Below are 15,563 nucleotides of genomic sequence, written 5' to 3'. Positions count from 1 at the left end.
GGCTGGGCAGCTCCCCCCTCCCATCCCCGCCCCTTCCCTCCTTTCCCTCGAGCATGGTGTTCCAGCTGGACTCGCGAGTGTACACGCTTGTATACGTGTGTTTGGGTTGTTACGTTTAGGTTTTTTAACAGTTAAAATATCTTCGTAGGTCACAAACGCTCGCGTTTAAGAAAAATATATGCATCTGGAAATTACAGAATCATTTCTACTGGAAAAGACCTCTAGGATCTTTGAGTCCAACCGCTCCTCCAGCACTGCCAAGGGCACCACTAAACCGTGTCCCTGGGGGTCACATCCATATGGTTTCTGAACGCTTCAGGAAGGTGATTCCACCATTGCCCTTGGCAGCCTGTGCCAATCTTTGACAACCTTTCCATGAAGAAATTTTCCCAAAAACCTGACCTAGATCTCCTTTGGTGCAACTTGAGGCTTTTTCCTCTGGTCCCATCATTTGCTACTTGGGACATGAAATCGGTCCTCGCCCGGCTACAACCTCCTGTTTGGGAGTTGAAGAGGTCAATAGGATCCCTTTCCATGTGATTCTTCCTCCCTCATGTTTCTCCAAACACCTCTGTTCCATTTTCTGAAGCCCACCATCAGGCAGGAAAGTTGTCCTTGGTCAGGCAGGAATGAAACAATTCATCTAAAAGCAGCTGGCAGAGCCGGGCATTCCCCAAGGCCTCACCCTGACATGGCAGACGCAGGGTGGGTGCAGGCTCCAGAAGAGGAAAGCTGCCCTAAACCCCTGTAAAGAACAGCTGTAGTGTGATGGCAGGTGTTACCTGAATGCTGCTGCAGCCCAGCCCAGGCTCCTTTTCCCCCACAGGCACTGTGTAGTGCACACAGCCACTGCACACAGCTGTGGACTCAGTGCTCTGCCCACTGGACAAGCAAAACACTCACCTATGGGACTCTGATACCCACAAACCCCATCAAAACCAGGTGCTGGTGATGTGTCTCTTTTTAATATCTATTTTAAACAGGTCCTCTTGAGGACATATTGCAGTCTTACAGTGCACTTATCCCTGTTTAGACCACTATTTAGACCATGACCTGATCCATGCATTTTCAGGCTTGACTACTGTGGTGCACTTTGCTGAAGCCTGACCAAGGAAGTCCAAGGATTCTGTCATTGGTACAGGTACCATGGCCAACCTATGGAGTAGAACAGGATAATGCAAATGTGTTAGCAGTGTCCTAGGGTGTTCAGTGCTACACTGATGGCTGCTGGTCTCAGTGAAGCAGCAGAAACAGAGATATCACTGGGAACCAGTGGCCAAAAGCCAGTAATCAGAAACCTGATTCTCTGTCTTACTCTGTGTATTTGTATCAGCACCTTGGGACACCACATCCTTGTGCATCCCTTCCTCTCTGCCTGTGAAGTAGAAATGACGATTGTGACAGTTACTTTTTATGCAAAGCACATTGGCTGTCACCACTCTGAGTCCTGCACAGGCTAGAAAGCTGCTCCTTTCCCCAGGTTTCAGTGATGACTACAGTTGCAGCTACACATGGATTTATTAATAAGCAGTCTCCAGCTGTGGAACCAATTCCTGCCAGATTATCAGGCTTGACCTAGGAATTTTAACCTTTCAAGTATATTGTTACTGACATGTATAATAATTAATCCAGCACAAAAGAGACCAATTTTCCAAATTAAGCCCAGTTAATAAGCTTTGTTGTCAGTAATCGGGCCTGAAAGTGTCTGATGAAGTTGAAGAATGTGTTGCATAGGCAACTGTACTGTGGGATTATACAGTTGCTAGTTCAGGCCAACAGGATTCTTGCTACTAATAATGCTAAGCTGTAGTAGGGTTTAGTGCTTTAAATAGGCAGCAAAATCAATGTGTGAGTCTGGGCTCTTTTTAATACTAGAGAATTTTTTCATCGTCAGAGCAATGTGAAGGATAATTAAGCTGGTGAAAAGTCACCCTGCTCTCTCTGGAATATTCTGGAGTGTCTTTCTCAGATAGATGATGCCAAAGCCAATGGAAGTGATGTACCCATTTTTTCTGTAACGACATGGGCCTAAACGTAAAAAAATCATCTTAATAACATGTTCAATCTTCAATGTTTATTCCACTAAAAAGGGGGGTGTATGCCCTAAAAAATCTTGTGTATCTTTATTCCAGGTTCCACATTTCTCCGGGAAGGGTCTTACAGAAGATCCACATTTGCAGCTTGGCCAGTCAGGGAAGACCAGGTGTAGCTCATTCAAGCATTTTAAGAAGTTGTTATCTGTCAGTGGCAGGCTGTCTTGACTGCCCTTAGTATAAGTTAATTCTAAATGGCATTTAAGCATACCAAAATTTTTAAATGAACCCCTGTCTTGGACAAGATAAGTAATCATCCATACTGCAGTTTCCATTTGAACACATCCAGCCTAATCACACTGACAGAACTTTGATTTTCCTTGACCTTCCAAGTTCATCCTATTCAGCAGAAGCCTAGGCTTGCCCGTATTGTTAAATTTATGCTATGTTTATTTGCTGTTATTTCAGGATTTAATCCAATGCCAGTTACTAGGATTAGTCTTGGTAGCCCTTTTTAGTCATGCTTTGTTTCCATAAGAGCTGACCTTAAGTCACCTGCTCAGCATCAAACACTCATGAAGATTTAAATAAATCTTATTTAAATCAGTAGGAAGGCATGCTTTTCCTAGTGCATTACCTGTGAAATCATCTATCTGCTTCATGACTGCATTTCTGAGGCATGGCTGATCACCAGAGGAGATCTCTTGTGTACAAGTACCTTGATTTACAGGTCAGACATGGCACCTTTGGTATGTAATACATTTATTAGGGTGGTATCTTCATCACATATTCTGTCTCTTTCTGGAACTTAAGGGAGCTTATTTAAATGTGGTTTGGGTTGACACAAGATAGAACATATAGAATACTTTCTGGCCTCTACATTATTAAGAGACACTGTGGAAACAACAAAAAAAAACCCAACAAAACAAAACAAAAAGGCAGGCCAATGAATCGATGAATTCAGGGAGGTACAGTCTCATACAGATGCAGGATTTACTAATACAGCACAAATATATAATATCTAAAGTAGCATGTGTTTCCTTGCATAGGAAAGATTGAGGTGTGTTGATGGACTGGGGGACTTAGGGCTAATATCAGTAGCTAATATCAGTAAAATCATACTGGCTGTAGTAGGGGTAAAATCAGATGTGTAAGCAGCAAATGAGATGTGTTCATTCGAAGATTAAGTTAACTTTTTATTTTGGGTTAAAAGCAAGTTTTACCTCATGTTGTGTGCCTTGGAATTCTTAAATTTTGCATATCATTACACCATTTGGTTGCCCTTTACGAAGGAGACAAAAAGTTTAGATTGAGGTAAGTAGGTCATTAGCTGAACCATCTAATTTATCTTATATTCTTCAGACACTTAGTCTGAGTTGGTAGTCTGAAAAATGAAAACAGATTTGTGAAGTTTATTAATAGCAAAGACCCAAACGTGCTGCTAGGACTGGACTAGAGTAGCAAAGAACTACATTTAATTATCAAATCAATGTCAATTAAAATTGAACCTAATTATTCAAAGTTAATTATATGGGTCATAAAATAAGTGCAGCCAATCAGCAAATTATCATGTCAATGTAGCAAGATAAGTCAATTCTTTAAACAAAAATCAGAAATAACAATTGAATTTGAAGTCCCAGTTATGGGTGTTTTCCAAAGTAGTGAAATTAAGACAATTGACTGAATCACTTAGTGTTCAAAACAAGTTACTGTATTGCAAAGTGACTGCTGCCCTCTTTGCTGCCCTTTGAACCCTCCCCTTTCCCCACAGCCCAAATCAGACAGCGGGATACAGGTGGCAGAGTCAAACTGGCAAGCAGCTGAGCATTAAATTTACCTGCTGCATTCTCTAAGGGACAAATTATTTCCAGGCTATTTCCAGGTGACAAAGCTGTTGTGACCCTGCAGGTACAATGCTCATAGTTGCATTGCGACTTAGGCTCCAGTGGGGGAAGCTGCAGGTACGCATGCACCTGCCAGTGCTGGTCTTGACTCTAGAGGAGCTGCAAGAGTGGCATTGCACAGATAGAGAGCACCAGAGCTGCTCTAGGCTCACAAAGAGAGGTAAGGCAGATTTTTAGGTGGTTTTTTTTTTGGTCATTGTTTCTTAAAAAAGATTATTGAGTGGGGGCAGCTGTGCTACTCTGAACTAATACTTCTCTCAATCAGTGTTTGAAATTATACTCTGAAATATTGAAAAAACAGCTAAGGACAGCATGCTAAGCAGAAGACACAATTCCTGATGTATCTGATACCAGTAGTGCTTCTGTAGCAATGGTTGGGAGAGCTGTTATCTTCTGCTTGATTAACCCCAGGTTAGAAAACTGACCAGTTTTGGGGTAAGCAGAAATGCCTGAGGGAGCCTGAGGGGTGTCTTAGATCATGGGGTTGTGAGATTAAAAAAAAAAAAGAGAAGTGGAGGCAGGTACAGAACCTGGGTCCCATTTCCTAGCGAATGTATGTAGGATTAGAATGTTTTACACTAAGTGGAACAGCTTTCACAGGGACATTGAGTGCTTCAAACAATTTATAACTTGCTGTTTAGGGCTGGCTCTTGGGAGGTGACAGATGTGGTATCTATCAGGAGGAATTTGAACATTTGTTTCCCGTATCCTTATAGCTTAATAATTAACTAGGAACTGCACCACTCTTGTGAAGGCAAGAAAAAAGTGTTTGTGCAAGAAATTCAAGGAAATGTAAGTCTAAAAGGGTTATTCTAAAATGACAGGCTCTGTGCTACAATCCAAACTCAGGAGGGCAAGTCTGGGAGAGGTGGGGCTTCACAGCTCTTGGCACATCCTCCTGCCCAAGGCACTACAGAGGCAGACTGTGCTCGGGCACAGGGAGCGACTCCCCAGGGAGGGCGCATGCCTTCCTGCATGGTGTGGCCCCTGTGCCGTACGTCAGAGTGTGCTCCTCTGGGGACATGGTCCTCATCCAGGGATAATTTTGGAACTATCTATGTGTGATTGTTTCCAGTGGAAACTAAGAGCCCCCCCAAAACACCCCCCCAAAAAAGAGAGAAACACAGGTTGAAAATTCTTTGTGGTTTTAGGGGATATTTTTTGCTGCCGTTCTGAATATGAGCTGTTTACGATGTTACCATATGTCCTTGAACTTACCATGCATATTCACATACTACAATAGTAAAAAGATAAAAAGAAACAAGGAACTTCTCCAGTCACCATATAGACAGAAATAGGGATGGGAGAAAGAATAAGAGGGAGAAGTTGGATTGTTTTGAAGAACGTGACTTTTGGATTGGCAACCCTGAGGTGAGATGAATTCTTCAGTCACTGAAACTTATGTTAAAAGTTCTTGCCCTTGAAATACAAAAACATCAGGCTCACAAGACCTAGCTTTACCTTGATTCTCTGGCTATGGCAAATTTTATTTCCTTCAGCGTAATGTTTCACAAGATATTAGGACACAGCCAGTCTTGCACTGCAACAATAAAAAACTTGTTTTCATCTAGGTGAGAACACATGGGAGATTGTTATTTGAAAATACCCATTTCTAAAATAAGTGTAGTTTAACCACTTATGGCAACCATGACCAAGAAGAACCCTGAAAATATGAGGGGTAGGATAAATATGGAAAGTTTTAGTGACATTACTTTCAGCTTCACTACAAGGAAAAGGATTGAGAGTATAAGATGATTTCAACATTTAATATAAAGCTTTGACATCTCCCAAAGTATAACTGATGGTTACCAACTAGCCTCTCCATTTATTCAGCTCACCCAAAGAGCAGTTCATGTTTTGGAATTGTGTGACCACCAGTCATTCATCAAACCTTCTGTCAGGACTAGCCATGATGGATCAACCATGAAAAACATTGTTTTATCTCTGGAATTTCTTCATCTAAAAAGAGGGAAAATGATTTTACATCTTCTTCCTATGTATTCAACTTAAATGAAAGAAGGTTAACAGATTAAATTGACCTTCACAGTCTCTGACAAGTATTTTAAGATACTCAGTTACAAATCACACAGTTAAATTAATGTCACCTGTTACTATTGCAATTGGTATTTGATAAAGGCAATAGTTGACAGCTTTATACTTCAACCAAAGAAAAACATTGCTGTTTAATGCTTTTATCCATCACTGTAGTGTTTAAGAAAGTATCGTGTTTTTTCAAGTCACGTTGCTCTAAATTGCAAAATCTACTCTGAGCTCAAAATGATGAAATTAAATACAAAGACTAAGCCAAGCCAAGATGTGGTTTTCAAGTGTGAACTATGTATTATCATAAAAAGTACATTGGTTCAGTGGTATGAGACAACATCTTGTAGCACAGATCCTACAGACTGTTTTCTCACTTCCTTTAAAAATACTGTGAGTAGCCCATATCAGCTGTATTAAGCATTCTTCTCTTACCATATAACGTCATAAATTCATATTAAATACAATCTTTTTTGGCCATTCAGAGCCAAACCTTTCCCTTTCTTAGGCTGTCAGCTCTTGCTGAAGGGCACTAGATCCTCTGTTCACCTTCAGGCTCTGCTCACAATAATCTTTGAGAATTACAACTATTTCTTTTTTTAGTATAAGGAACACCCCAGCCCTGCATTTGGAAGCATCACACCACTTAGGCAGGCATATTTCCACACCAACACTATCTTTGTTTTAAGTTGTATCCCCAGAAAAGAAGGAGGCTGCCATCCATCCACCCACTTACCAATTCCCTCTAGACATTCTGTCTTTTTATATTTCACATCATTTAACTAGTGGGCTTTCCTGGTTTGGAAAAGACCCTACCAGAGCATTTAGCACATTCTTTGCTGTGACATCCTTGTTTCTTAATTTACACATCTTCGCTGAGCACTCACTTCATTAAGGAAACCGTGTCACTGAGCAGTGACCCATTGATCCAGCCACTGCAAAGAGGGCAGATTATTTTGTCCTTCAGGAATGATAAACAACAGCAACACACTGAGCGTCATTCTCTTGGATAACTCATGGTGCCACATTGTGCCTTGCACTGGTGCTGTCTAAATGTGCTCCTATTACAGAAGTTATTGGGTCATATCAGCTTCTGCTGTTCTCTTGATATTGCTGGAATTAGGATTGATTTTGGCTATGTTTTCTCCAAACAGAAGGCAGGGAGCTCTGATTGATTTTTCTTTTTTCTTTTTTCTTTTTTCTACCATTTCTTTTTTGTCTTTAATTTTTTTTTATTTTATTGTCACACTGTAGTCATTATGACTATCCTTATCCTTAAGCCATTGCACACAGATTTCATCTTATCCAACTCCTTCACGCAGGAAAAATCTATTTTCTTCAACAGGATTTTACAACTGGATAAGTGAAGTACATTACTGATTCCATGGCAAAAACAAAGCTGCTTTCAAAAAGTGTTTGATAATGGTAGTTTGATACAGAAGTTACTCCAAGACTGCCTTTCAGGGTTGCAAGGAAGACCAGGAACTGCAGCAGCATCTCTGCTTTATGCCAATAATTCAGCAAGTTGCTAGATCCTGCCAGACTACACTATAAAGTGAATGTGGGGTTTTTTTAATGTAAAACCAGCAGAAACTGGATACACAAATATGTTTCTCATGTAGAACCGAGGACATTTAAAATATTTTTCAAATGACAGCCTGGATTTTAGAAATATATTTAATATACTCTCTAAAAAATGTTTTTTGTAACTTTATTATGCCTCCTGAAGCTTTACCATGGTCTTTATTGGCTTCTTTAATGTTGTACTCATTTATCTTACTGTAAATCATCATGGATGAATTGATTTTAACTTTACATCATTCCTTACTATTCCATTAAACACCATCTTCTTTAGACAGTCTATTACCAACTAGGAATATGATAACACTTTCAACAGAAAGAAAAAGAAAATTGGAACTGGATGCAATTAATTCTCCTGTCTCAGGACTATTCATCCAGTGAAATAAACATAACATAATCTCCAGTTTCATGTGACTTCATGATAGTCACATACCTCTGGCCATCATAAATCTCTGAGGTCTACAGTGATAAACTAAACAGGATTTGCCAGTTATTGCACTGCATCTTATTATATTAACAAATTATGAGATGTGGTCCCAATGTGTCATCTCTGCTAAACCTCTCCCCAGTGACATGTACTTAGGAGAAAGGTACCTGATATAACCATTGATGCAGCTGCCTGTTTTGGCCTTGCTTCCTTCTTTAACAATTAAGTCAGGTAAAAACCCTAAGTTCTCTCCTCACTTCTGAGTTGGGTGCCTTACAGCAAACTATACTGCAGAAAAATGTCTGTCTTCTTCGCTTATATGCTGGAGAGGCTCCAACCTCCACATTTTTGTGTAGTAGGGCTGAGAGAGGCAGGGACTGCATTTGACAAAACACGAGGGATAGAGTGGTCCTCTGCCAAGTCAGAAAGTAGTTTTCTGTGAGGATAAGCTCTCCACTCTGCTCTTTGTCATTATTTCCCTCAAATTCTCTCTCAGTTTTTTCCCCTTCTTTTTTGGCTTTGGAGTAATTCCTTCTTTATCTTGGAGCCTTCAGAGTGAGAAAATAGTGCAGCAGCTGCTGTTTGAGGCAGACAAGATGCATTCTCAGGATGCATTGCTATGAAGGGGAAAAGGAAGCTGGCTGTACTACATTTTATGCACAATGTTGCTAGCATTGAGGGATGTTCAGGTGCATAACTATCACAGGGAAAAACTGCTCATAGTTAAAACAAAGTCAAGACTGAAGTAGTTATTGAATTATTAACAGCACATAATTGATCAGGAATTTGTGAAAAATATATTCAAGAGCTATACCAACAGATAAACCTCAACATTAGACACTCACAAACTGTTACTGAACCAGAAATTTTTGAACACCCTTGTAAAACTAATCCCCAAAAGGATCTGTGCTCAAATTCTGCACAGGGAGGGAAAAATGCCTCTCTCTTTCTCTAGGGTAAGGGACTCCCCTCCTCCCCATTTCTCCTTTGGGGGAAGTTTGTGCTCTGGCTATGTGTGATCCCCCACTGCTCCCAACACTCCCTGAACTCTCATGCCACCAAGTAAGCTCTGTTGGAGCACAGGTGCAGAATCTGCACCACATCCACTGGGTCACCCCTCCTGGGTGCCTTCTGTGTCCCCCAATGCACGTGGGCACTGCAGTGCTGGTGCTGAGCAGGGCCCCTGTCACTGTCAAACCCTGCTCTGGTACCATCACCAGGGACCCACCCTCTGTTGCAAATTTTGGTCCAACTTTTGCAGTTCTTTTCAAGTTCAGTTTGTTTCTTAAGACTTCAATTTCCTGGCTACTGTTAAATCCTGGTGATGGTCTTCTTCCTCTATAAGCAGCACTAGTTTGGGCAAACACCTTCTCAGCCAGTTTCTGGTGTTCCGCTCATGTGCTTTGTTGACACTCAACTTCCTGTCTGACCAGGCTATTTTCTTGAGGGTTGTCCACAAAAGCATTCCCCCACACAATATTTTGCTGTCAGGAAATACTTATTGAGAAGATAAAGTAAATACAGATGGAGGATAAGAATTCCAAATATCTGTATTCCTGGCACCACACTATCATTTTCCCTCATTTGTCTTGTCTAGCTGGTGCATCATATTATGGGAGGTCTTTTTCTACACATTTATGTCTAATGGTGTGTCTAGATCTTGGACTAGAACCTTGGCCCCTGTTGGGCTGGAAAGAGCTGAGCAACACAGAGATCCCAGAGCAGAGATCAAGTGAGCAGAATGGCTCATTCATGGGGTCCTTCCCCAAGGAGGGAGAGCTTTCTTAATTCAAGGTTTGGCCCACATGGAGCAACTAAACTCAAGAAGATAATATGTAAATAGGGTGTTAATGGATACAAATTAATTCCGCATCTATAACAAATGCCACAGCGCCTCTGCAAACAGACCTTTGGGAAAGGATAACAATTAAAGAAAAAAAAAAACCTCACTCAAATTTATTTGAGAAGGAGATTAAAGGCTTTTAAAAGACATTCAACTGTAAAATGGTTCCTTCAAAGGAAAACCTGCCTTTTGTTTGCCTGTGGTTCTTCTGGACAGTTGCATACAGGCAGACAAGGCAGATCTTTTGTCTTAGAGAAAAGATGTATGTGTTCTGTTTCTCTCCACACCTAGAGGACTCAGGTGTGGAGAGAAACAGCTTCTGAGCTGTAGGGGGATACAATATAAGAAAATAAAGGTAGTATAGAAAGTAATTTTACCCCCTAAAGAGTTGCAGCTGGGATAGCTACTGAAGATTAGAAGCAGGCCTGATTTTAACAGGCCACAGCTGTAACCAATAAGAAGAGTGTTATAAAAGAGTGGATTGGTGCGAACTGGAGTCAGTTGGCTTCTGTGAGGACAAGGAAGAGTCAGTGCCTAGAGGAACTGCCTATGAGAAACATCAAGGAGGTACAAAACTCTAGCAATATGGAACCCTTGCAATGTAATGACAATAGAACTCTTGTAGTATAATGACAACACTGAGCAATTCTCAGTAGAGGCTATGGACAAGGCATCACTACTGACAGACTGGTTTGGACCCTAATCCAAGTAGTAGAATTAGTATTAACGGCTCTTAGTTTATTGTTGGTTTATGGTCTGGTCTGATTGCTAGACCCAGGAGTGGCCATTTCCACGAGACTTACAATTCCAATATTTTCAGGCCAAAAAATGCTCTAACAGCTGAAAATTTTGTATTTTGTTACAGTTAAGCTGTTGTGGAGTGATATAATCTAGTGAGATTTTAAAAAAAAGGCCATTGAGTGTCAAGGCATAACTGCTTTGGCCAAAGGACAGCATGGAAGTTAGCTTAAGTCTTACAGCTGAAGTCAGGAGCCAGATGGCATGCAACAGCTCATACAAATGACATTTAATTTGTCAAAGAAGCAATCACTTCATTTTGAGTACCAGCAATACTCTGTAAAGATATAGTTTACTTGAAACAGAATGCTTTCATATTAAATAAGTCAAATTACTTAAGAAGAAAAATACAGATACCTTCAGCAGTATCTGCAAGTGACAGTGTTTGATTACTTACTCATTTTGAATAGCACTCAACTCAGATGTCTGACAGGATGAAGTGCTGGTAGTATGGCTAAGGGAAGCAGAGTTTTGGGTTAAACTCTTTGCTCCTCACTCAATGATAAGTGACACATAAGTTGGAGTGTCCAAGGCCTGAGCTCCAGCTATTTAAGCACTCAACTTCCCAGATGAGCTGGTTTTTGTGTATCATGTTAAAAGTCAGGCAGATGATGTGTCATATGACACTGAAATGGATTAATATAGTCTGGTGATTTCTTCTCTCTGGCTGGTGGGTTTGGAATGAATGATCTTTGAGGGAGCATGGTCAGGTAGTAAAAATTGGGATTGCCTTTCCCCGTAGTCAGTTCTTGGTGAGAAAAACATTTATTTTCAGCTACTTTCTTCTTATATAGCAATGAAGATGTAGGATTTGGGTCTTCGCCAGAAATCTGAGATGTATGGAATGCATGTTAATCTAAATCCTTTCCTCTATTAATCAGTGTAAGGTATCCATGGACTGTGGTGATCCCTCTATAAACACAAAATTATGATTTACATACAGCTGCACCCAAAGAGAATTAGACCTACAGATTAAATAATTCAGCTTTAGGAGGCATGGATGAATGAGTGTCAGCATTATAATTCAGCTATTAAAATCAAATTTGTTCAGCTGGTGGTGTGAAGTATGTGTCAGCCACTCCAGCATTTGACTCAGAGACCACCTGGAAATTTATGGCAGGCCTAAGATGCCAGGAATGAATCATTCTGGACAAATCCTTGGTGAAAGCTAAACTGCAGTTATTGATTGAGTTATCTCACCAGTTGCCTAAGCAGAAGAACATACTGCTTCCCTGTCCAGCTGGGGCAATACCAAATAAAATTAAGCCAAGTCAGAGCTCCAGGTTAAAGAGCTTTTCAAATGTCTCAAAATCTAGAAATTATGGTGATCCTTTATCCCACTGTTGCCAAATACAGCCTATTGCTACAGCACTGTTTCCATACAGCACAACATGGTAGGTGCAAATCGCTCCATTTCAGAGGAATTTACACTTCTCTCTCAGAGTGTAGCAGACGTAAAATCACATTGCTCCAAAAATTAGCCAATCAACTGTACAAAAGAATGCAAATATTCACATTCCTGGTCTAGTTTCCTAACTTCACCATTAGCATCTGTCCTCCATTTTGATATTCTTGGTTAACTCTTTGAACTCCTGCCCAGTGGGACAGGCTTTTAACTGATCCCCTTGAAATATTTACTTGCTGGACTACTCAACTTTTTGAATGGGGCTTCATAGCTGTAAAGTATAGCATCCAACCACAAACAAAAGCACAAGATTGTACTACTTGATCATATTGTATTTAGTTGACACTCTGACAACCAAATCAGCGCCTTTAGCAGATGTCAGTTTTATAAAAGTGTGATATGTGCTGGTAAAGCAAAGTTTGGGTACACAGGTCTGAGTGCCAAGTAGAGCCGTGCCCATGTAAAAATAAGAATGAGACAAGCTCCCACAGTTTGGACTACTTGTCTGTGCTGGAAAGGTAAATGAGTATTAACCAAAACCACATCAAACATAGCCTTGTATTCAACATAAGTAAGCACTGTCATATGTAATAGAAGATGAGTAATGGCAGCTGTCTGCAGGCTCTGTGGCAGCTTTGCCTAATAAATACCCTTGCTTTTCTGCAGCTTTCCTCCTCTTTCCAAACAGGTCGTGGGTGAGGTATTGAAAGCCCTGAGAGCAGGATAAGGCTTTGTACAAAGTACTGCTGAGCTGTGGAGGGGGAGAGGCATGAGCCAGCAGAAGCAGCTTGGGTGAGCTGGGATGCACTCAAGAGCTGCTCAATTGTGACATTGTGCACTCTGTCCTTGCTGTCTGCAATAACTACTGATTTCATTGCAAAAATCATTTACAAAAAGGAAACCAGCCCTTCACCCTTTTTTGCCCATTGATGCCAAATTTTTGTCTTATTCATTTATCAATCACAGCATGTTTTATTCTAAAATTATGTCATCGTATTGCTGTTGCTAAATATAGGCCAAGACTCCTTACTCACCATAAAAAATCCTCTTGTTTCTCATCAACCCCCTGCTAAAGCTTCATTTCAACTCCCTCGTGAATCACTGAGGACACTGAAAGCCACCCTATTTTTCTCTCTTTGTGCAGAGAGCCCAAGACGTTAAAAGAGGAATTTTATTTATGCAGTGAAAGTACGGCTCATTAACATGGCTTGGTGTTGATATATCAATTGGCTTACACTTTTGAAATGAAACATCCAGCAGCAAAGAGAGTTCTGATTTAAGGAAGCTGAATGTGTTCACAATATAACACCCTCATATATTTGAAATTTTAGTTTTCAACACTTTCCCCATTCTTCTCTCATACTGCATAGCTGTGATAAAATACAATTTTCAGTTAGGAGATAAGTTGTGATTTTTTTTTTAGTGGAGCTTGAATGAGTTAATTTTTTCTCATCTTCAAGTATTAAGCCTCACTTGATGCAAATTAATAGCTCCATGGGCTTCACTGTAGGCAAAATTTGCTGAAAGAAGGCACAGAGTACACTTAGGCTACTCCCTGGTAAATGGTGAAATAAAGCAGCAGATTGTTTATTGGGCATGAGAAGGAGGAAAGAAAGGTCCAGGCAGCATCCAGTATTTTATGTAAGGTAGAAGTAGATTTTACCCACCCACCACGATCAAATGCTATTACAAAAAAAATCCCACTCCTAAACTCAGTGGTTAAAAGTGGAAAGAGGCTACCATATAACTGGCAGAAAGCAGAAGACTGTGCTTTTATCACCAAATAGGGAAAGCCAGAGAAGAACGTCCCATTACAGTGAACTATCACTAGCAATTTGATCATACTTTAATATTATTCTCTTGTAAAAAGATAGCAAATTATTAGGATTTAAAAGGATTGGTATCTCATGTAAATATTAAAAAAATAACAGCAAATAGTGAATCTATAATGGCTCTCTAAGATCCTGTGTTTCTGCAGCATGGGAGTGATTTGGATGCAAGATCTGTGATAAGTAGGGCAAGAGAAACACTGCTGGTTCACAATAATTTTCAGTTTGCTTAAAGTGTTGAAAGACAGGAAGAAGATAGTTAATATGAAATATGCAGTCTTTCAGAGTATCTTTACCTTCTCTCATTTTACTGTCTACCTCTGATGAGCCCAGCTCACACTTAGTGGGGCTCTGCTCTCACATTTCTGTGACTACATTGGCTTAAATAAATTACACCAAACAAAAACCTGCTTCTTGCTGCCATCAAAAATAAAACACCATCCTCCTTTTATGAGCAAATTTAACAAATTCAGAGAATGCTTTCACTCCAGGATTTCATGTGCTTGGGTAGAATGCAGGGTCTCTGCAAAAAGGAGCTATGGGCTTCCTGGAATGCTGCATCCTCTTGTTAATGAAATCCTGGGCAGATTTGCTGTGAGAAACCATCATCACAAAACTTGCTACAATCTGCTTTAGCTCCCACAGAGGATAAAATTTATGCAGTCAGAGGGACTAATCTCTTTGAATTCCATCCTGTCTTGAATCTCCCATTCCACTTAAGACAGTGAGAATCTGACCACTGAGTGTGTGCTCCAGTAACATCTGACCTCTCCTGACATCTCCCCACTCAGATTATTGCCTCCAAAAGGCTGTGATGAGGCAAAGACAGCCATCTTTCCCAGGGGAAGGAAAAAAGGGTGAACTAATGGGGTCACTCAGCTGCTCCGGTGCCTCTTTAGGTGCTCAGGACACACAGCTGTGTAGCTGGCAAAAGTTGATCAAGTCTGGCTCCCCTTTCCTTTGTGAGAAAGCAGATGAGTCTCCTCCCTGACTGTTCTGAGATGCTCCCACCAGGACCAGTCCTGCCATCATCATTTTAGTGTGCAGCACAGTCATTGAGGGACATCATGAGATGAGGTGGGATGCTGTGACAATAATACCTTCTGCAGCTTTTTGTGTCTCATATCCCACACTGGGGCCATTGCCTCCCAAGCAGGTCTAACACATAGAAGCATAGAATAGTTAGGGTTGGAAGGGATCATGTAGTTCCAACCCTGCTGTATTAGAAGTCAGACAACTGAATATATATTTGCTTCAGCAGGCCCAAAGTATATTAAATAAAAGAGTTTCGGAGGACTCTGCCTTTCTAAGTCTGTGATCTGATTAGAAAGCATTGCTCTTAGAACTTGCACAGAGAACACCAGGAAGAGTTTTCCATAATCAAACCCAATTATTAAATCAGGAAAAAGAACAACTTTCTGTTGATAGCAGATCTGCATCTTTTTTTGCAGCCATACTCACTATGAAATGAATTAAAAGGTGGATGGCTTTCTTTATTTCATGTGAAGGTAAATGTAGTAAAATGGAACTTGTTCATTATGAAAGTTCACAACCCTTCTAATTAGAAGGCAAACTTTATTTCCCAAGCTACCATGAAGAGAAATAATTTCCAAACACTCAGCAAGCCCTACTACAAAACTGAATTTTCTGTTGCTCTGTCACTTGACCAGGCACAGCATCTTCTTTTTATCCCTCACTCTTTC

At 40.5% G+C, this 15,563-nt stretch overlaps 1 protein-coding gene across 1 annotated transcript in view; it reads right to left on the bottom strand.

Moving 5' to 3' along the window:
* Window positions 1-8,278, bottom strand: part of CHST10 (carbohydrate sulfotransferase 10) — a 25,946-nt gene extending 17,668 nt beyond the window's left edge. Inside the window, exon 1 of the mRNA XM_031056180.1 lies at window positions 8,275-8,278. The gene's annotated coding sequence lies outside the window, so the exon portion shown is untranslated. The remainder of the gene's footprint in view (window positions 1-8,274) is intronic.
* Window positions 8,279-15,563: the final 7,285 nt, after the last annotated feature.

This window comes from Geospiza fortis, unplaced genomic scaffold (genome assembly GCF_000277835.1).
Source record: "Geospiza fortis unplaced genomic scaffold, GeoFor_1.0 scaffold192, whole genome shotgun sequence".
NCBI lineage: Eukaryota > Metazoa > Chordata > Aves > Passeriformes > Thraupidae > Geospiza > Geospiza fortis.
This window is presented reverse-complemented; position numbering and strand designations above follow the sequence as displayed.